Source organism: Tursiops truncatus, chromosome 1 (genome assembly GCF_011762595.2).
Source record: "Tursiops truncatus isolate mTurTru1 chromosome 1, mTurTru1.mat.Y, whole genome shotgun sequence".
In the NCBI taxonomy this organism is placed as follows: domain Eukaryota; kingdom Metazoa; phylum Chordata; class Mammalia; order Artiodactyla; family Delphinidae; genus Tursiops; species Tursiops truncatus.
The window spans coordinates 159,907,578-159,929,126 of record NC_047034.1 but is presented as its reverse complement, the minus strand read 5'-3'; positions in this window follow the sequence as shown (position 1 = coordinate 159,929,126).

Genomic DNA, 21,549 nt, shown 5'->3' with positions numbered 1-21,549 from the left:
CATCTATAAAATGGGCATAATGATGAAACCTCATCAGAGGGATATTCAGAGATCTGGTTATGTAATTCATGCAAAGCAATGGGCACAGGGCCTGGCACGGAGGAAACTCTCACTGTCTGGAGATGATTATGGTCATCATGAGGCACCATTTTCTACTGGGCACTCACCGCACGCCCCAAGATACCGTGTGCCTCCCATACCTCATCTCATTCAGTCCTCAAGGCCACCTCACAGGGGGCAATTTCCATTTCAGGGAGGAGGGGACTGAGGTCCCGTGAGCTTCAGCAAATTCCGAAGTGGGCGACAAGGTAGCAGGTCTGGGTTTCAAGCTCAAGTCTGTCTGATGCCTCTACACCTCCTTCTGGCTACTCAAAGTATGGTCCTTGGACCAGCAGCATGGACATCACCTGGAAACTTGCACATTTTTCAGTGGACATGGGGAAGCCAAACCAAGACTGTCACTCCTGTTTAGCAGCTCCTGTCACATAATTTTTCATCTAGCAGAATTTTTATAGCATGCCAGTGTAGCTGGGATGCATCTCCCACTTTATGGATGGGAAACTGAGGCTGAGAGAGGCTGAATGACTTGCCCCAGGTTACCCAGTGACTGGAGGAAGAGCCCAGGCCAGAGCACAAGCCTCCAGTTCCAGTGCTGTGCCTGCCACACGGAGCCTCCTGGAAATGAAGGGCAATCACTGAGACCAAGAGAGAGAGATCACGTGATGGGAGCTGAAATGTTCCTATGTCCATTCGTTCTGCCCGTGGCAAAGAGTTTGAGGAAAATGAAGACCCTTACTCTCCAAAATGACTCTCACTCCTCCTGTTGTGGTGCCTGAAATTCCATCGGGAAGTCAGCATTGAGATCTTTTAAAATGCAAACGGCCCTGGGAGAGGGTGTTGGAAGTGACTTCAGAATGCTCTGCCTCATAAAGAGAGTCCAGTGGTGACCAGAACCCCAACTTAGGACTCCTGCCTGCTGGCATCCAGCTGTTTCTTCCATCCCTCCTGCTAATGACATTAACAACTGTGGACAAGGAATGTCACCTGGCATTTCAGTAAACAAAGGATGCTGTAGCCATCAAACCACTAGCCACTCATGGTATACTTAAAGTGATGAAAGGGAAGAACCTACAACCAAGATTACTCTACCCAGAAAGGATCTCATTCAGATTCGATGGAGAAATCAAAAGCTTTACAGACAAGCAAAAGCTAAGAGAATTCAGCACCACCAGACCAGCTCTACAACAAATGCTAAAGGAACTTCTTTAAGTGGGAAACACAAGAGAAGAAAAGGACCTACAAAAACAAACCCAAAACAATTAAAACAATTAAAAAATGGAACATACATATCGATAATTACCTAAAACGTGAATGGATTAAATGCTCCAACCAAAAGACACAGGCTTGCTGAATGGATACAAAAACAAGATGCATCTATATGCTGTCTACAAGAGACCCACTTCAGACCTAGGGACACAGACAGACTGAAAGTGAGGATATAGAAAAGGATATTGCATGCAAATGGAAATCAAAAACAGCTGAGTAGCAATACTCATATCAGATAAAATAGACTTTAAAATAAAGAATGTTACAAGAGACAAGGAAGGACACTACATAATGATCAAGGGATCAATCCAAGAAGAAGATATAACAATTATAAATATATAGGCACCCAACATAGGAGCACCTCAATACATAAGGCAACGGCTAACAGCTGTAAAAGGGGAAACTGACAGTAACACAATAAGAGTGGGGGACTTAAACACCTCACTTACACCAATGGACAGATCAACCAAAATGAAAATAAATAAGGAAACAGAAGCTTTAAATGACACAATGGACCAGATAGATTTAATTGATATTTATAGGACATTCCATCCAAAACCAGCAGATTACACTTTCTTCTCAAGTGCGCATGGAACATTCTCCAGGATAGATCACTTCTTGGGTCACAAATCAAGCCTCAGTAAATTTAAGAAAATTGATATCATATCAAGCATTTTTTCTGACCACAATGCTATGAGATTAGAAATGAATTACAGGGAAAAAATGTAAAAAACACAAACACATGGAGGCTAAACAATACATTACTAAATAACCAAGAGATCACTGAAGAAACCAAAGAGGAAATCAAAAAATACCTAGAGACAAATGACAATGAAAACACGACTATCCAAAACCTATGGGATGCAGCAAAAGCAGTTCTAAGAGGGAAGTTCATAGCTATACAAGCCTACCTCAAGAAACAAGAAAAATCTCAAATAAACAATCTAACCTTACACCTAAAGGAACTAGAGAGAGAAGAACAAACCAAACCCAAAGTTAGCAGAAGGAAAGAAATCATAAAGATCAGAGCAGAAATAAATGAAATTGAAACAAAGAAAACAATAACAAAGATCAATAAAACTAAAAGCTGGTTCTTTGAGAAGATAAACAAAATTGATAAACCATTAGCCAGACTCATCAGGAAAAGAGGGAGAGGACTCAAATCAATAAAATTAGAAATGAAAAAGGAGAAGTTACAACAGACACCGCACAAATACAAAACATCCTAAGAGACTACTACAAGCAACTGTATGCCAACAAAATGGACAACCTGGAAGAAATGGACGAATTTTTAGATAGGTATAACCTTCCAAGACTGAACCAGGAAGAAATAGAAAATGTGAACAGACCAATCACAAGTAATGAAATTGAAACTGTGATTAAAAATCTTCCAACAAACAAAAGTCCAGTACCAGATGGCTTCACAGGTGAATTCTATCAAACATTTAGAGAAGAGCTAACACCCATCCTTCTCAAACTCTTCCAAAAAATTGCGGAGGAAGGAACACTCCCAAACTCATTCTATGAGGCCACCATCACCCTTATACCAAAACCAGACAAAGATACTACAAAAAAAGAAAATTACAGACCAATATCACTGATGAATATAGATACAAAAATCCTCAACAAAATACTAGCAAACAGAATCCAACAACACATTAAAAGGATCATACACCATGATCAAGTGGGATTTATCCCAGGGATGCAGGGATTCTTCAATATACGCAAATCAATCAATGTGATACCACATTAACAAATTGAAGAATAAAAACCATACGATCATCTCAAGAGATGCAGAAAAAGCTTTTGACAAAATTCAACACCAATTTATGATAAAAACTCTCCAGAAAGTGGGCATAGAGGGAACCTACCTCAACATAATAAAGGCCACATACAACAAACCCACAGCAAACATCATTCTCAATGGTGAAAAAGTGAAAGCATTTCCTCTAAGATCAGGAACAAGAAAAGGATGTCCACTCTCACCACTATTATTTAACATAGTTTTGGAAGTCCTAGCCACATCAATCAGAGAAGAAAAAGAAATAAAAGGAATACAAATTGGAAAAAAAAGAAGTAAAACTGTCACTGTTTGCAGATTACATGATACTATATATACAGAATCCTAAAGATGCCACCAGATAACTATTAGAGCTAATCAATGAATTTGGTAAAGTAGCAGGATACAAAATTAAGGCACAGAAATCTCTTACATTTCTATACACTAATGATGAAAAATCTGAAAGAGAAATTAAGGAAACACTCCCATTTACCACTGCAACCAAAAGAATAAAATACCTAGGAATAAACCTACCTAGGGAGACCAAAGACCTGTATGCAGAAAACTATAAGACACTGATGAAAGAAATTAAAGATGATACCAACAGATGGAGAGATATATCATGTTCTTGGATTGGAAGAATAAATATTGTGAAAATGACTATACTACCCAAAGCAATCTACAGATTCAATGCAATCCCTATCAAATTACCAATGGCATTTTTTATGGAACTAGAACAAAAAATCTTAAAATTTGTATGGAGACACAAAAGACCCCGAATAGCCAAAGCGGTCTTGAGGGAAAAAAACGGAGCTGGAGGAATCAGAATCCCTGACTTCAGACTATACTACGAAGCTACGGTAATCAAAACAATATGGTACTGGCACAAAAACAGAAACATAGATCAATGGAACAAGATAGAAAGCCCAGAGATAAACCACACACCTATGGTCAACTAATCTATGACAAAGGACACAAGGATATACAGTGGAGAAAAGACAGTCTCTTCAATAAGTGGTGCTGGGAAAACTGGACAGCTACATGTAAAAGAATGAAATTAGAACACTCCCTAACACCATATACAAAAATAAACTCAAAATGGATTTGAGACCTAAATGTAAGACTGGACACTATAAAACTCTTAGAGGAAAACATAGGAAGAACACTCTTTGACATAAATCACAGCAAGATCTTTTTTGATCCACCTCCTAGAGTAATGGAAATAAAAACAAAAATAAACAAATGGGACCTAATGAAACTTCAAAGCTTTTGCACAGCAAAGGAAACCATAAACAAGATGAAAAGACAACCCTCAGAATGGAAGAAAATATTTGCAAACGAATCAATGGACAAAGGATTAATCTCCAAAATATATAAACAGCTCATGCAGCTCAATATTAAAAAAACAAAGAACGCAATCCAAAAATGGGCAGAAGACCTAGATAGACATTTCTCCAAAGAAGACATACAGATGGCCAAGAGGCACATGAAAAGCTGCTCAACATCACTAATTATTAGAGAAATGCAAATCAAAGCTACAATGAGGTATCACCTCATACCAGTTCGAATGGGCATCATCAGAAAATCTATAAACAACAAATGTTGGAGAGGGTGTGGAGAAAAGGGAGCCTTCTTGCATGGTTGTTGGGAATGTAAATTGATACAGCCACTGTGGAGAACAGTATGGAGGTTCCTTAAAAAACTAAAAACAGAATTACCATATGATCCAGCAATCCCACTACTGGGCATATACCCAGAGGAAACCATAATTCAAAAATACACATGCACCCCAATGTTCACTGCAGCACTATTTATAATAGCCAGGTCATGGAAGCAACCTAAATTCCCATTGACAGATGAATGGATAAAGAAGATGTGGTACATATATACAATGGAATATTACTCGGCCATATAAAGGAACGAAATTGGGTCATTTGTTGAGACGTGGATGGATCTAGAGTCTGTCATATAGAGTGAAGTAAGTCAGAAAGAGAAAAACAAATATCGTATATTAACGCATATATGTGGAGCCTAGAAAAATGGTACAGATGAACTGGTTTGCAGGGCAGAAATTGAGACACAGATGTAGAGAACAAACTATGGACACCAAGGGGGGAAAGCCGCGGGGGGTTGGAGGGGGTGGTGTGATGAATTGGGCGTTTGGGATTGACATGTATACACTGATGTGTATTAAATTGATGACTAATAAGGACCTGCTGTATAAAAAAATAAATAAAATAAAATTTAAAAACTAACGAAAAACCACTAGCCACTGCAGCCACTCCCGACAGTGCAGCCTGAGGGGATTCAGGATGGAGAAAAACAGGATACTGGCCCTAGATAGCTAAGGTGCATATCAAAGGAATAATTTCAATGAGCCCAGACTCTTGCATCTTCCCATACATAGAAAAGCACTAAAATCATTAACTTGAGATGTCCATTTTTGTGATTAGTGGTAATGTTTGATATTTGACTTTGTGTTTTTCAGTTTGGAGGGGGTGTTTTTTAGCAAAAACTCCTATATATCCTAGCTCCTTCCTTACCTTTGGAAGTCTCTCAGAGCTCTGCAAGAGGTTGGTTCCTGGATTACAGTTCTCAGTAATCCCCAAATAAAACATAATTCTCAATTTTTAGGTTAGGCTTCTTTTTTTTTTTTCCAGTCAACACGACAATACCAAACACCCTGGGCTTCCCTGGTGGCGCAGTGGTTGAGAGTCCACCTGCCGATGCAGGGGACACGGGTTCGTGCCCCGGTCCGGGAGGATCCCACATGCCGTAGAGCGGCTGGGCCTGTGAGCCATGGCCGCTGGACCTGCATGTCCGGAGCCTGTGCTCCGCAACGGGAGAGGCCACAACAGTGAGAGGCCCGCGTACCGCAAAAACAAAAACAAAAACAATACCAAACACCCATGTGGCACAGACCACAGGTAGGCACATTTTTAAACTCTCCGTGCATAACCCATTGGATCCTCACAACCATCCCACGAGGCAGGAACTGTTCATAACCCCATTTTACAGGGGGAGGAAACTGAGGCACAGAGGGTAAGAATGTGATACATGAGGTTACACAGCTCATAAGGGATGGAACCAAGATTTGAATCCAAGCAGTGAGTCCAACCATGACCCCCTCTGTTTTGCACCCCAACATATAACTCATCTGCCTGGGAGCTCAGAAACCTCACACAGCACCTTTGCCCCCCACTTCTGGCTTCAGCTCCCACCTGCGCAGCGGAAGGTGAACCATCACGCTGCTCACCGCCTTTCCACCGATGATCCTGGATGGCCAGCTCCAACCCAGTCCTGGCTGGAGCCCAACCACACCCCTTGTAGCTTTATGGGCACCTTTAATCTCTATGATCAACGTGCCAGCAGAGCAGGTTCACAACCCACTGTACCTGCACCACAGATTACCCTGAAGGTCCCCTCCAGGCCAGTCAGTCGATATGCCTGCAATGCTAGTGGCCCCGGGAATCAATGTTGTGTGTGGGGATGGGGGAGGATGGGAGGGCCTGTGGTTTCTTTTCCTCCCCTCATATCTTGTCTGGAATAACCAAGCACCTCTCTTGCAAATAAACACCTCACATCTGGCTGGCTCCACACGCCCTGGAAAGCTGGAGGGCTCTTCTCTCAGGTAGCACCTTTGGTATCTTCTTGCCAGTTTTGCAAGTGGACGGAGCCTTGGGTGGGGCGCTTCACATGCAGGACTTCACCACCACCGCCTGACAGCAGCCCTGTGAAGTGGGGGGTCCTTATCCTCCATTTCATTATCTGCACTGAGGTTCAGAGAGGTTAAGTGAATTATCCAAAAATGCACAATAACAGCAGGGGTAAAATTACCCTCAGTGTACTTGCTACAGGTGAGACTGGGGATAATGGAACCCCCGTATGCTTCTGTTTCATCATCTGCAGACTGGGAATAACCATAAGAGAACTACTTCGGATGGTTATGAGGAAACTGTTCAGCTCCATAGATGTCTGCTGTTATTGCCTGTACGCTGTAGGGGCCAGGATTTGAAGCTGGGTGCATCTAGCCAGAGCCACAGGCTCATCGCTCTCTTTGACTGCTGATGGCACCACAGCAGAACCTACACTCTTACCACCTTCCTGAAACTTCCCAGGGAGAGAAGTGTGGTCATTATTCATAAGGGAATCTGGCCGGTAGACTTATCCTTAAAACATAAAATGTGAGGGGCTTCCCTGGTGGCGCAGTGGTTGAGAGTCCGCCTGCCGATGCAGGGGACACGGGTTCATGCCCCGGTCCGGGAAGTCCCACGTGCTGCGGAGCGGCTGGGCCCGTGAGCCATGGCCGCTGAGCCTGCGCGTCCGGAGCCTGTGCTCCGCAACGGGAGAGGCCAAAACAGTGAGAGGCCCGCGTACCGCAAAAAAAAATAAAAAATAAAAATAAATAAATAAAATGTGAAAGCAAGAGTTTGGGCTTCTATGTGATGAGTTATGTCCCCACAGGGCAGCTGGCCCTTTCTCAGGACCAGGACTGCAGGGAAAAGCCATGCTCACCCACCAGCTTGCTGCCTGTGATGTATCAGTAATGCCTATTCTGCACTTACCCTGTGCAAGGCACAGTGCCACTGGCTCTGATTCAATATGTCCGACAGCCCGAAGATGGAGAAATTATTGCTATCTCCACCTTACAGGGGAGGAAACAGGCACAGAAGAGAGAGGGAACATGTTGGAGTCTCCATGGCGGCAGAGCTGAGATACAGGCCGTGGGCCTTGTGGCTGGCACAGATCACACACACATGCAGAAAGCCCCGGAGGCTTAGCCCAGGCTGCCTGGCTGCTTCCTGATGGCTTCCTCTCCTCCAACCACTTCCTACCTTCCTTGACATCAGTCGAGCAAGTGCCCAACCCTGGCACATAGACCCCGTCCCTGGGTGATCCTTCCAGCGCTTTCCAAGCTCCCATAGAAGTGTCAGAAAAGCACATGCCCTTTGGTGTCGGAGCGACCAGGGCTCAAGTCCTGGCACTGGCTCTGATGAGCTACGAGAGCTTGATGGGGGGAGGTCGCGAAACCTACCTGAGCCCCTACTTCCTTTTCTGCAAAGAGGGATAGGGCAAGTTCCCTGGCACTGAGATGACTCAGAGAAAGCTTGCCTGGAAATGCTTCACATGGGGTCAGGCAGGTGGTCGACTCTCCATAAGTGCTCCTTCCTGCCTTCCCTGGCCCAGACTCCACCATATAGGCAGCCCTTTCCCCAGATGGCAGTGGTACGGTCCCCAGGGTGGATAAGGCAGGGCGTCTCTGGGTTCTTTTAATGAGGCTGATGAGTTCAGAGAGAACGCATGAGAGACGTTAAGGAGCGATTCAAATTCACCAGCTTATCTGAGCACAAATTTGTGTCGGGATGGTGGCAAGCACTTCACATGGAGTATCTCATCCAATCTTCACAACAGTCCAACAGGCAGGTTCTATTATTGTGATTTTCCATAAGGTGGGACCGGAACTAACAGACACAAAGTGACCTCCCTGACGTCACCTCCTGGTACTTAGTGGAGCCAGAATTTGAACCCAGGTCTATGCAGTAGTTAAGCCTATGGTCTTAACTACTCCTCTGGACCATCTCCATCAGCCTGAGCCTAGTGGCTGAAATTCCGCCATTCATTCCTTAGAGAAGAAATTAGATAAGAAGTGGTAAAATGCTACCAAATGCCTGGGACTTAGCAAACCCCCCACCAAAGGTTTGTCAAGAGACTAGTAGACCTGATGATGTGGACACAGAAGGCTTGTGAGCAGCCATTGAGGTTACACTGTCATGAACTGGGGGAAAACCCCACAATTTTGGTGTTTCAAGGAACTCTGGGCTGCTTGGCTGCCCCTGCAGCTGAGACCTGGGCAGCCCACCTGGCCAAAGTAATTACTGCCCAGTGCCTGTTTCGTGCCCCCCTAGACTCCCACCCAGGCCTTTGCTCGGCAGAATAAATGCTGCAGGTCAAACCGTGTGACTGAAGACGGTGTTTGGAATAAGTCTCATTTCTGATGAGGAATGAAAATAAACCAGCACCTACCTCCATGGAGAACAAGTCTCATTGGCATGGCTCAGAGGAAGCAGGATCCCATCTATCTGTCCATAAAAAGCAGCATTTTAAGGTTAGTTGGAGTCAATGCACTTCTATTCTTTGGAATCAGGTTAAGTATGGTAGCTAAATGAATCCGGCACTCTCGTTGGATGGGAAGGTGTGATGGGAAAGTGCCTACCATCAGCCTTTATAAGGGCATAAGCAAGATGTACTCATTATTCTTGGATTCAGAGCTGATTCCAACGCATCATTGCTCTGACATGTGTCAATTTCTACACACAAATTCAAATGCAATGTAAAATCCAGAACCACAGAGGAAAGCGTTGAGTTCCCAGGAAAACAGCGAAAGCTTAACAATTTAAGACTTTAGAGTATATTGGCATTAAATTGGCACCGCTCTACAGTAACAATAGAGGCCCCTTCCCATGTACATAAAGAGAATCACAGAAGCTTTTGATGTTACCCAATATTTTAATGGCGCTCAAGATTTGCTGAATCAAAATGAAACCTCTCCATTCCCCACCCCATCATTTTTCTCTAGATCAAGTTTAAATCGATTCTTATTTTCAAGGTAGAGATTTAAGAGTCCATATTCCTTAAGACCCAATTAATGACATCAGATCATTTACTAACTTTGGCTACTGGCTTTCCTTTCAGTCTTGTACACAAAATTCTGCAGATTTCATATCGAGTCACATTCTTCAGATGATCTTCAAACCAGTCAAATTTGATGTTCTCAACATTATCTGTCAGTAAAATATGGAGTGGAATCAATAGACTCGATGAGGAACTGTTGTCTTCCTTCCCACACTGGACATCCAGAAGCCGTTTGATTTGGGTTTGAAAAGATGAATTGGAAAAATAAAGCTATGTCTCAGCCTGAGATTCTCAACAGTAGAGCTGAAAAAGGAGGGCAAGTGAAAGCAAGAGGACATTGACTGTAGACTGCAAGGCGCTGACGCCTCCCTTGGTGGTGTTTGCACTGACAGCGGCTGCAGGGCCGGGTGCGCCTGGGGTGGAATTCTGTGAATAAACCTGCTGGAGCAGGTGCAGTGCCAGAAGCAGCAGCCCCAACTGGAGCGTGCTCAACATCCCTCTTCCCATGTCTGCTCTGTGCTCAGCGCTCCGCAGGCTGAAGGACTCTGAGCTCCAGGCGAAGCAGGTGAAGCAGCAAAGGCGATCTCCAATCTCAGAGCTCCCCAAGGGCTTTTATACCAGAGAGCCGTGGCGCTGCCTCTGCTCTCCCACCCACTGTCCAAACGCGCATGCTACCCCGTCTGCCCGCCCTCCCGCCCGCCTGCACCTGCACCCTCATCCTCCAGCCTAATACTTTGCTTTTGAAACAAAACATTTATAAGCTGTTTAGAGCGCCATTAGTTAGAAATATAAGGTTCCTATTGCCTTTCCTCCAAGTGGCATTAATTTTTTCCTGATCCTTAAAAGTGATACATGTTTGCTGTTCCAAGTTGGTAGTGCAGGATATAACAAGAGGTTTATACCCGGAGATAATCACGATTGATGTTTGGTATGTTTTTATATAGTACATATACATGTCTTGCACTCAATAGACGTTTTTGGACCCAGAACTTTTGCTTAACATTTATCATGAGCATTCTCCTGCCATTAAAATCTTTTTTTGGAAATGTAATTTGTTTCTTTAAAATATCGCACAGCGAACTGTGTGTGTAGAGTTTTATCCTCATCTTGTTTTGTTTTTATTTTTCTGCATTTATAGAGAAAAAAGAAAATATGCCATAGCCTTGGTTTTTCTAGGTGATAAGATTTTTGTATTTTCCAACTTTCCTACACTGGTTAGATCTTTGGAAGTTGAACTAGCTGTTTTTGTTTTTGATGAGTGGGGTTGGTAGAATTCAAGCTGGAATAAACCAAAGTGGAAATTGTTTCTTAAAAAATTAAAGATAGAAAGTTGACAGTGAAAATGAAAGAATAATAATAGGAAGTTCATGGTTAATCACGGAGCACTTATAGTCTAAATGGGAACTGATCCTCCTTGAAGGACTGGAATGGGGTTAAAATAATACATTCACAGATGTTTGAAATTGGGGGTATAACCTATAACATGACATTTGTTAGAAGTTTTTAAAACCTTTGGCTTGGATTCTCTTTTCAGAGAAAACTTAAGGTTACTCAGTATCCTTTGTCCTGTGTTTCCAAAAATGAAAATATTTTCTTTACATACCAGAAAATTAAAACCCACTTTTTTGTTGTTTCTCCTAAGCCGCTGCTTCCTGCCTCTTCAGGAATCCACTTCCTTTTTCTGAATCTTTAGTGCAAAGAATTCCCATTGTTTTTGCCATTTGAGAGTTGAGCCGCACAAAGTGGATTCCCACTTGCTTACTTATTTTGCAGAAAGCAATATAGAGGTAGTGGCAGACGTGCAGAAGCCTGGAGAGACCACTGCATTTCCACAGGTGCCTCTGTGCACTTTAGTCCATGGTCAAACAAGAGCTGAGCGCAGTGAAGTGACTTAGGGCATTTCAAGACCAAGGACCCTCACAGATCTTTTCTCAGAACTTCTTTTGACTATTTTTTAGCAAATACATGAAATCCACCTGCTCAGGCTTTTCTAACAACACAACATTGAGCGGTGATGCATGTTTTGGTTAAGACAGAACCTTGTGTTTTTGTTTTTCTGCTCTAGCCGAACAGTCTCCTCCAATGCATCTAGAGCTTCCCCTCACCCCCTCCCCCATGCACCCTTGCATTTGTGATTTCTCCGCTCAAATTCCTCCATTACAACGTGGAGTGAGTGAGCGTCTACCATTGTTCTTTGTCAGCCAGTAACAGAAACCTCTTACTCTGCTTATGGAATTCCTGTTTTAAGAGACAGAACCTAAACATGCCAGAGGCTTTCCTTCCTAATCTTCCCAGCTTCGATGCCATCCCGTGATGAGTGTCCTGCGATCAGATGCGCTCCAGCCCACCCCTTGGAAACAAAGTTTCCCTGAAATTGACCAGAGTGAGTTTGTGCTGTGTGAAATAACCGTCCTGATGGTAGGTTACAGTTTTGCCTATTCAAAAATTCCCCACCTTTTAAGACTGGGTTAAAATCCTGCCTCCCCAGGGAAGCCTTCTCTGGTCCCTACAGCCAGAAATTCTCTCCCTTCATCCAGTTTGCCCATGGATTTTATTTTATGGCTTTGCAACTCCCTCAGAGCAGTAACTGCATAGTTATCTCCTAGAATAATAGTTAAGAGTATGGACTTAGGAACTATTGCCTGAGTGCAAGTCCCAGTTTTGCCACTAACTTGCTGTGTGACCTTGGGCAAGTTACTAAACTTCTCTGGGTCTCATCTGTAAAATAGGATGATAACAGCACATACCTCACAGCACTGTTGTGAGAATTATCTCACGTGTCCATGAAAAACACCGAGGACAAAGCCCGACCTGTCATACACCATGCAGGTGTTTCTATCACCTCTGCTCACATCCCCACCACTGTCACCTGCGGTCCCCAGACCTGTGAAGAGCTCCCCACATCGTTGTGAGTGCAGAGTGGTCCTTCAGGGACATGTCTGTCTTTCCTGCTGGTGGCCCATGGAGCAATTCACCAGCGTTTTTATCAGCTTTTCTACAGCTCCCGTGCCCCCTGACCAGCGTCGGTGCTGTGCACTTCACTGGCACCAAGTCCTCTCAGTCTCCCTGAAGCCATTCCTGTCCACCCATTCCTGCTGTCTCCACCGCAGCTGCTCTGCTCTCATCTGAACCACAACAGTTGCCTCTTAACTGATCCCTGTGTGATTGTGTCTAGACACTTCTAAAGACCCTACTAAGGGCAGAGGAGACACACCAGCTGCGTCGTCCTCAGCTCCTTTAAAACCAACCCTTTTAGCTCTTTAATGAGGAGCCTGAGGAGTGTCCACACAGGCCTCGGGCTAGACCCAAACCACATGGTTAAGAATCAGTCATCCCCTTCAAAGGCTCCCGTGTCCTTGGCAAATGAGGCGGACACAGATCAGAGCCTCCGGTGCCTCCCAAGGGCTTCTGTCTATGCGGATGGATGTGGGGAATTTGAGGGAAGCAAATCAGCTTCTGAGCCTGTGGGGAGGGCCAGGGCAGGAGGCAAGCGGAGCACGGGTCACTGAGTGCCCTGAGCTGGACAGCCTGTGACTATGAAACAGACTTGAGGAAGAAGCATCTCTTCCACCTGTGACAAGGCCCAGGTGGTGGTGGGGTGGGCGGGGCACGAACTCCCTGGAGGCGGCATTTCTGGGTGGCCTATGGGGCCGGTGGAGCCCAGGGACTGACCCTGATGGGCTTGGGTTTGAATCCGGCTCTGCCGTCTCCAGGCGGACGGCCCTGGGGAGTCTTGCCATCTCTCTGAGCCTCAGTTTCCACACTTGGATCATTGTGGGTGGGGCTGGAGGGCCCGGGGCAGGAGTGGGCCTCACGGGGCCTTGAAAGTCAAACTCAATGTTGGGGTCTTTGCTTTGGGAGCAGGGGGCCGTCTGTGGTGCTTTAAGCAACTGTGGGACAGGGGGGTTTGCATTTCAAATGGATCACCCAGGACCTTTATCTCAGCCCCTCTGTGGGTTGTGAGGACAAAGTGGTAAAATGCTGATGAAAAGCTTAGACCAGTGATGTCTCAGCAGAGTCTCAGGAAATGGCAGCAGATGTCCTGGGGTGGAGGTGGGTGGACAGACACCCTGCCTGCCCCACCTGTCAGGGTGCCGGCGCTGCACCCGGCATCTCATGCACATCTCAATGCGTCCTCACAGCCAGCCCTGGCAAGGTGGGGGGTGTTACCACCCCAGTTCAAAGAAGGAGAAATTGAGGCTCAGGGGAATCCCAGGATGGGAAGGACCTTAGAGAAGTGCCCTCCAGGCCCACACCCATTTCACAGAGGGGGAAACTGAGGTTCAGGTAGGTTATTGATCTACCTGTTGTACTTCAGACTCCTAGAGTGGGAGGGCCCAAAGAGACCTGGCTCTGGCCAAAACCCATTTCACAGAGGGAGAAACTGAGGCCCAGAGAAGGGCAATGGCTTGCTGGAAGAGAGCTGTCCTAATGAAACAATTAAATGTATTATCTCAGGCAAAGCCCTGATGTGGTGCCGGCACATACCTGAGGGCCCATAAACGGGTTTTCCCTCTGCTTCCCTGGCCCCTCCAAGGTCACTGTCACTGGTTCCAGCTGGTGAGCATCCTGTGGGCGCCATCAGGACGTCACTGAAATGTGGATGGATGATGTGGGCAGTCAGTGACCCCATCCCTCTGAGCCCCCTGTCCACCCAGGCTGTGATCCGAGCCTCTGGCTGAAGTACACCTGGGTGATCCTCCACGGGCTCCCAATCGCCCAGGTGTCTCTCGAGGCCTCTGGGGGCAGAAGTTGGGGCTGGACCCCCTGTTGCACACGGAACCCAGATCCCAGGGAGGGGCAAGAGTAGGCCTCAGGGAGGGGTGCCGAGCCAGGAGCAAGGAGGGCTTCTGCTCCCAGGCTGCACAGGGAACTGGGATCCCACTGTCACTGGGAATCCTTAGAAGGGAACAGGGGGGCAAGGGGCCTGGGAGCCAGGTCACAAGGGCCAGGTTGGAGGAACGGTGGGAAGCAGGAGTGTTGAGGAAGGACTTCAAGGACCTGCCCCAGGTGGCCCCCTGGGACCGGCCGGGATGCAGGGAGGACTCAGAGAAGCTCACTGGCACCAAGATTCTTTGGAGTTTTGAAGGCATCTCCCTGTCCACGCTCTGCTCAGCAGGCCCTCTGTTCCCCGAGAATGCTCAGAGGACACCCATCTCCCTTATCCCTCAGTGCCTTGAGGAAGGAGCTTGTGGAAACGCTGCTGCTGCTGGAGATGGGCTGGGAGACAGATGACATCCTCTGGCCGGCCTCAGGGAGGGTGTGGCTTTCTGGGATTGGGGAGGCGTCTAGAGTGCACCACTTACGACCAGCCCTCCTCCCCGCATTTTTCAGAGGGGAAACTGAGGCCCAAAATGGAGAAGTGTTTTCTCAAGGTCCCACCGCAATTTGGAGACAAGATGTCTCTTCCTCTCACTTCCTCTCTACCCTTTTCCTTCTGCCCATGTCTTTTTTCTTGCTGTCTTAAATCTGTGTCTTGCCCCAAGTCACACAGGGGACTGTGTTGTGTGTGATCACAGGCCTTGAGGGTCGGCCCACCTGAGTTCAATTCCCAGCCCCCCACCTCCGGCCCTGTCATCTGACGGGGGTCTCCGAGTGTCTTGGAGGCTTATACCCTCTCTGGGAAACAGGGCTAATCCAAGAGGCTGCCTGATAAGATTCTGGGGAGAATCAAACGAGGTAACATGTAGAAAGGGCTTAGCCCTGTGGCTGCCCTACCTTGTGGAGAGAGATGGGGGAAGGGAAGAGACAGACAGATGAACCATCGGAACGGAGCCAGAACCGGGCCTCCTGAGCCCCCTTCCTCGGCTGCCATGATGATGGAGTGATGATAAGGGACCCACTGTGTGCTGGATCCTAGGTTGTGTTTAAAGGACAAGTGAAGGTGACTGGGGGGTCTTTTGGCCAAAAGAGAGCACAGGTTGCTCTAGTGATCGTATATCAGTGCCCGAGTTTTTGCAAGACCGCTGTGGAGAGGGGGAAGCAGCATTCTGCCTTCTGTGAAGCCTGACCTGCCTTTTGATTGGGAACAATTCCCTCTGTGACACGAGCGTGAGGACAGTCCTCCACCAGCCACTGTGAAGCCTGGCCCAGGGACAGCAGCCCATCCACTGTTGGCATTTCCTGATGGAGCAATGGGATGAAGAGTGAGGGGTGTGGGCGGGGACTGTTTTGTCTCAGGTGGTCAAGGAACTCCTCTCCAAGGAGGTGACATTGAGCTGAGATGGTCATAAAATCTCAGGGCTTTCTTGCACGTATTAACATGTCCATCCCTCGTCTGATACTATCCTGAATTCTTAGAGACCGAGCACAGGATTTACCCCAGGACTCCCTCACTCTGTACCTTACTTAATCGAAAAATGTATTAAAGAGAAAAAATGTGAGTAAACTATGCCAGCAACTCCCTTATATCGAACGCCATATACTTAGTTTACTACTGTGTGACAAAATTTCCAATTAGTGGGGCTGTCAGTGAGGGCACTCTGGGAGGGATCACCTTTGGTCCCTAGGTTTTGTCTTCATAGGTGGTACTGGAATTGAGTCACCTTCCCAAGGATGGGCTCATAAATGTCTTAACAGCTGACAAATAGGTTTATTTTATTAGAACATTCTGTTACCCCATTGTCTACACAACAGGAAGGAGAGGAACCTCCTTTCTCTCTTCATGACAGAGTCAAGAGAGTCATGTTAGCAAGATACCAAGATACCTCGTGGGAAAATCTTTTGAGAATCTTGGTTCCTAATGTGAGAGTGTATGTAAATAAAGAGATGTCAGAAATCTATCAGCCATCTTTGGTCAAATAGCTAAAAAGTTTGCAAAGAGCATTGCAGCTTAACAGACATCCCCAAGTTCCTTAGCCCACGTAGTATTAGATGACAGGATTGCCTTAGATTTTCTCCTGGCCAGATAAGAAGGTATCTGTGCTATTGCTCATACTACTTGTTGCACTTATATCAATAACTCTGGAGATGTTGAGATACACCCAGAAAGCATTTCCCAAAAGTCAAGTTGGTTACAAGATGTAAGAAGGACTGACCCTTTAAATGACTGATTTAGTTGGCACCTTTCATGAGTAAGCACTGCTTTTGCTCTGTTTTACAGATGATTATTATTTTCATAATATGTCTTATCATTCTTTTCCTTACCATCAGGCTATTCATGACACGTGTCACAGCTTGCTTTCAGTCTACTGCTAAAAGCACGCATGCAATGTTTGTGTTAACTGGATATGATTGATAATGTGTATAGCCTATAGAATGCTTCCCTGACAATGTATATCACTGTGTTTGTCCACTACTTACAATTAATTACCCCTAAACAAGGATAACTAGGCAAATCTATTACTATTTAAAAAAAAAAAAAAAGGAAGAAAGAAAGAGAGAGAGAGGAAGGAAGAAAGCTAGAAAGAAGTAGTCATAATACATAGCACCGAGGGACAGATGGAGCAGGGCAGCCACAACTATCCTAACATCAAGGGACAAATACTTTAATTATCAATGCTTTCTATCAAAAGATTTATGACCAAAGGGGGGAAATGATGAAAGAAATTTTCACGTATTGATGTATGGGGAATCATTCTGGCTTATACATGAGTTAACTTGAAGTTTATGCTAACTAGAATAGCCTATTTGTGGCCTAAAACATATATTGTATGTCTGCTTTAATTATTAAAGAAAAGGGCACACTGACCAGAAGTAAAGAATATCCATATTAAAACTAAAGATTCAATGCCTTCTTTCCTGGAAAACCAAAGCTGGTACTCCTTCCATGATAAGATTCCCTGCCCAGGTGCCAAGACCATACTGACTCGTTGTGTATGTGCTGACCTGCTTTTTTTTGAAACCTTCAGGGAATGTATCCCTGACTCGTTTGATGTTCTTTGTTCTGAGAGGAAACCATGCTTCCCCAGAGCAGTTCCTCAGCATTATCTGAGAGACTGTCTTCTGGTCTAGAGTCCTCACGTTGGCTCAAATAAAACTCTTTTCTATTCCTATTAAAAAAAAAAAAAGAATCTCAGGGCTGACCCTCCAGCTCAGGGTCACCCGCTGGCATCCTCCCAAAGTCGGGGGGCGGGGGTAACATGTTCAGGTGACAGGAACACAGCAGGGGGAACACGATGCTGGTCCTCAGGCCCAGAGCTGAGGAATCGTCAGGAGTGGTGGGGATGGAGTCCTGGCAGAGAGACTAAGTGAGGCCCGTCGTGGGGGCAGAAGCCACCCAGCTCCAGCGACTGTCCAGGCCATACCCGGGGTGGTCAGACCTCCTGATTTTTCAGGAGAAAAGGAAATCAGATTTTTATGTGTGCTACCCCGATTCTTAAACATTGGGCCTCCACCTCCACCCCCTCCCGTCTCTCCCACCTTCCTTTCTTCCCTTCCACGCAAAATGTTTATTTTCAGAAATCTTACCAAGCCTCTGATATTTACACTTTGGAATGAGAATATTTTCTATTTCTCTTATTCAGAGTGAGGCTGCTGAGTGAGATTTTTCTGGAGGTCATGCCTGCCCTTCTGGAAGTGAAGTGCTTTTCTGAGCCACTTACAACCACTAACATTTATTGAGCACCTACTGTGTACCAGGGCTTTTCTCATGAGAATCAATTTAATCCATTAAAGAGTTCTGTTAGGTTGGTTCATCTGTGTGTTCCTGATGAAAATCAGAGGCTTGGAGCAGTTCAGAAACAAGTTTGTGGTCACACAGCAAGTAAAGGGTGCAGCAGGGACAAAAACTCACATCTCTGATCCAAAGTCTGTTTTTGCCCATGTACCTGTGGTTATCCACTGGGGGATACTTTGACCCTCAGGGAACATTTAGCAATTTATGGAGATATTTTCAATTGTCGTGACTCAAGGGGTACTACTTGCATCTAGGGGACAGAGGCCAGGGATGCTACAAAACAGCCTATAATACATAGGGCACCGCCCCGCCCCCCAAGAAAGAATTATCTAGAAAAGCAACCTACCAAACGGGAGCTGCAGCTGCTTGGCCACGCCTCCGCCACTGTGGATACAGAGGATGGGCTGTGTGGACCAGTGCTCAGGAAGTTCCTTTCACACATTTGTTCTCCACTCTCCAGCAAAGGTGTGTGGAGCCCCCTGCCTGAGCTGGAACTCCAGGGAGGCCACTTCCCATCTCTGTGCCTTTGGGCAAAGTGCCCCACCTCTTCGTGCCTCAGTCCCTCATTTGCAAAATGAGACATGAGGGAGGTAACTTGCTTGAAGCTCGAGGCACCAGGCCTGGGAGGAGGGAGCACATCCAGGTTAGTTATCATCGGCCTTAAGAAGGGCTCTGAGCCCCAGCACGTCCTCCTCCAGTCAGGAGTCTCACTGAGCAGATGTGAAATACTCACCCCTCTGGGAACTGGGGGTCTCCTTTGGAAACGCCTCCTCCCAGACAACACTCCAGAGAATTCCCCACCTCGACCCATTCACAGCTGCCTCAGGTTGGGGCACAGCCACAGAGCAGGGGAAAGGGAAGGAAGGGCAACTCACGGTCCCACTGTACTGATGGAGATGACAGTTCTGAATGGGCGGATGTCCAGCCACACACCCATCGCACCCGCCGATGGAAGCCTCGGGCAGGCGGGCTCAGGGGCCGAGTGTCCTCCTCACTGCAGGGCTCGCTCTGGCCCCCACCACCAGGCCTAGTGTAGTCATCAAATAAATCCAACATTAAGAAAAGGGGGGCAGGGGTGGGGGACTCAGCAGACACTTTCCTGAAACTCAGTGACAATAAAGGAGAAAAATGGACTGGCTTGCTCCAGATAACCACCGCAAGAGAAGTCATTTCTCTGTCCTGAGCGAGGATGCCAGTAGCAGAGGCAGCTGCTCAGGTAATTCAACAGCCTCAGATTAACAGACTCCTTGGGAGCCGTCTGCACACGTCTCTATTGGGTTTCTCGGGACACCTCTATTTAGATTTCATCAGGTCTGTTTTTCTCTGTCATCCCTGAGCAGGGAGGCAGGTACTACACTGGGTGGCACAATTCAATATTGATTTGCCAACAGTGACCCAGAGGAAAACATTGCATTCAAGTGAACCAATTGTTTACAACTGCCTGAGCTCCCCCACCAGGACCTTGGTTTCCCCCATGAGTCGCTGAGCTGTTAGTGTCACATCAGGCAAATGAGAGCCCAGTTTTGTGCTCATAGGGAATAAATGCCTCAGTTTCCTCATCTGTAAAATGGAAATAAAGACATGAGCTGAAGGACTCTCTCACTTTATCCCTCGAAATCTTTTAAAATGAACGTATGTTGGTGTACTTGTTTTTGTACTAAGAAAAGAAAATAAAGGACCATTGCCCAGAGCTGCCTGTGCCTCAGCAGCTGCCCTGCTCTATGGCCAGTCCCTCCGTGCCCAGCCTGTGGCTCTGCTTGTGATTCCATCCCTAAACCTGGACCCTGCATCCAGGGCCTGCTGCATCCTGAACCCACTGTGATGCAGACTGTCCGTGGACCCCACTTTCCTGTGCTCAGTCTGATGAGACAACCCTGCTGTTTTGTCTGGAGCCTCCAGAGCTGACTACACTCTGAGCTGCAAATGGCTGGTGTCTGGGCCTTTCCCTGGGACAGGGCATCTCCTGCCTCAGTGTCCTTGATGGCCAGAGTTCAGGCCTGTCCTATTCTGCTGGAAAAAAAAAAAAAAAAAAAAAAGATGGATGATGTACGGAAGAGGCAAGTATAAGGGACAAAGTGTGTCAACATGAAGGCCCTTCTGCCTTAGAACAAAGCTGTTTCCAGGAGAAAAAAAGAAACAGAGCAAAGGAGGTAACAGCCATGAGTGAAGGACCAAACTTTGAAAATATTGAATACAGTAGTCCCCCCTTAACCACAGGGGATACATTCCAAGACCCCCAGTGGATACCTAAAACTGTGGATAAAACCAAACCCTATATATACTATGCTTTTCCTAGACACACATACCTATGATAAAGTTTAATTTATAAATTAGGCACAGTAAGAGATTAACAACAATAACTAACATTAAAGTAGAACAATTATAACAATATACTGTAATAAAAGTTATGTGAATGTGGTGTCTCTTTTTCTCTCAAAATATCTTATTGTACAAGTTTAATGCCTCTTCCATCTTAACTAAGCAGTTATCATGCACTGTGGCCATAATTTTTGCAGTTGGAGGTGCAACAGCAAAACCAGCAAGCATTTCTTTTTTCTTCTTCACAATTTCATGGATAGAAAATTCATTCTTGCCATGGATTTAGCAACCTCAGCATACAATTTTTTTTTTTATTAAGTCAAGAACTTTTACCTTTTCGCTCAAAGAAGGCAATTTATGGCTTCTCTTTGGCACATCCAAATTGTCAGCCTCACTACTCTTGTGCTTTGGGGCCATTATTAAGTAAAACAGGGGCTACTTGAACACCAGCACTGAAATATTGCCACAGCTTATCTGGTAACTGAGATGACTGCTAATTGACGAACCCACAGGATATGCTGGACAAAGGGACGATTCACATCCTGGGTGGACCAGAGCAGGGTGGCTCAAGATTTCATCATGCTACTCAGAGCAGCATACAATTTAAAACTTATGAATTGTTTACTTCTAAAATTTTCCATTTAATATTTCTGGACTGCAGTTGTCCTCGGGTAACTAAAATTATGAAAAGCGAAACCACAGATAAAGGGTGACTCTTATAAAACTGACCATATCAGTGTGCCCTGCCACGGTTGGCTAAGTAGAGAAGAGGGCAATAACTCATGAGCAGCATCCCTTGCCTCCTTCTTATCAGCTCCAGCAGCTTTTGTTTCATTCTAAGAAAAAGAACAGGAGGCAGGGAGCTTCGGAATCT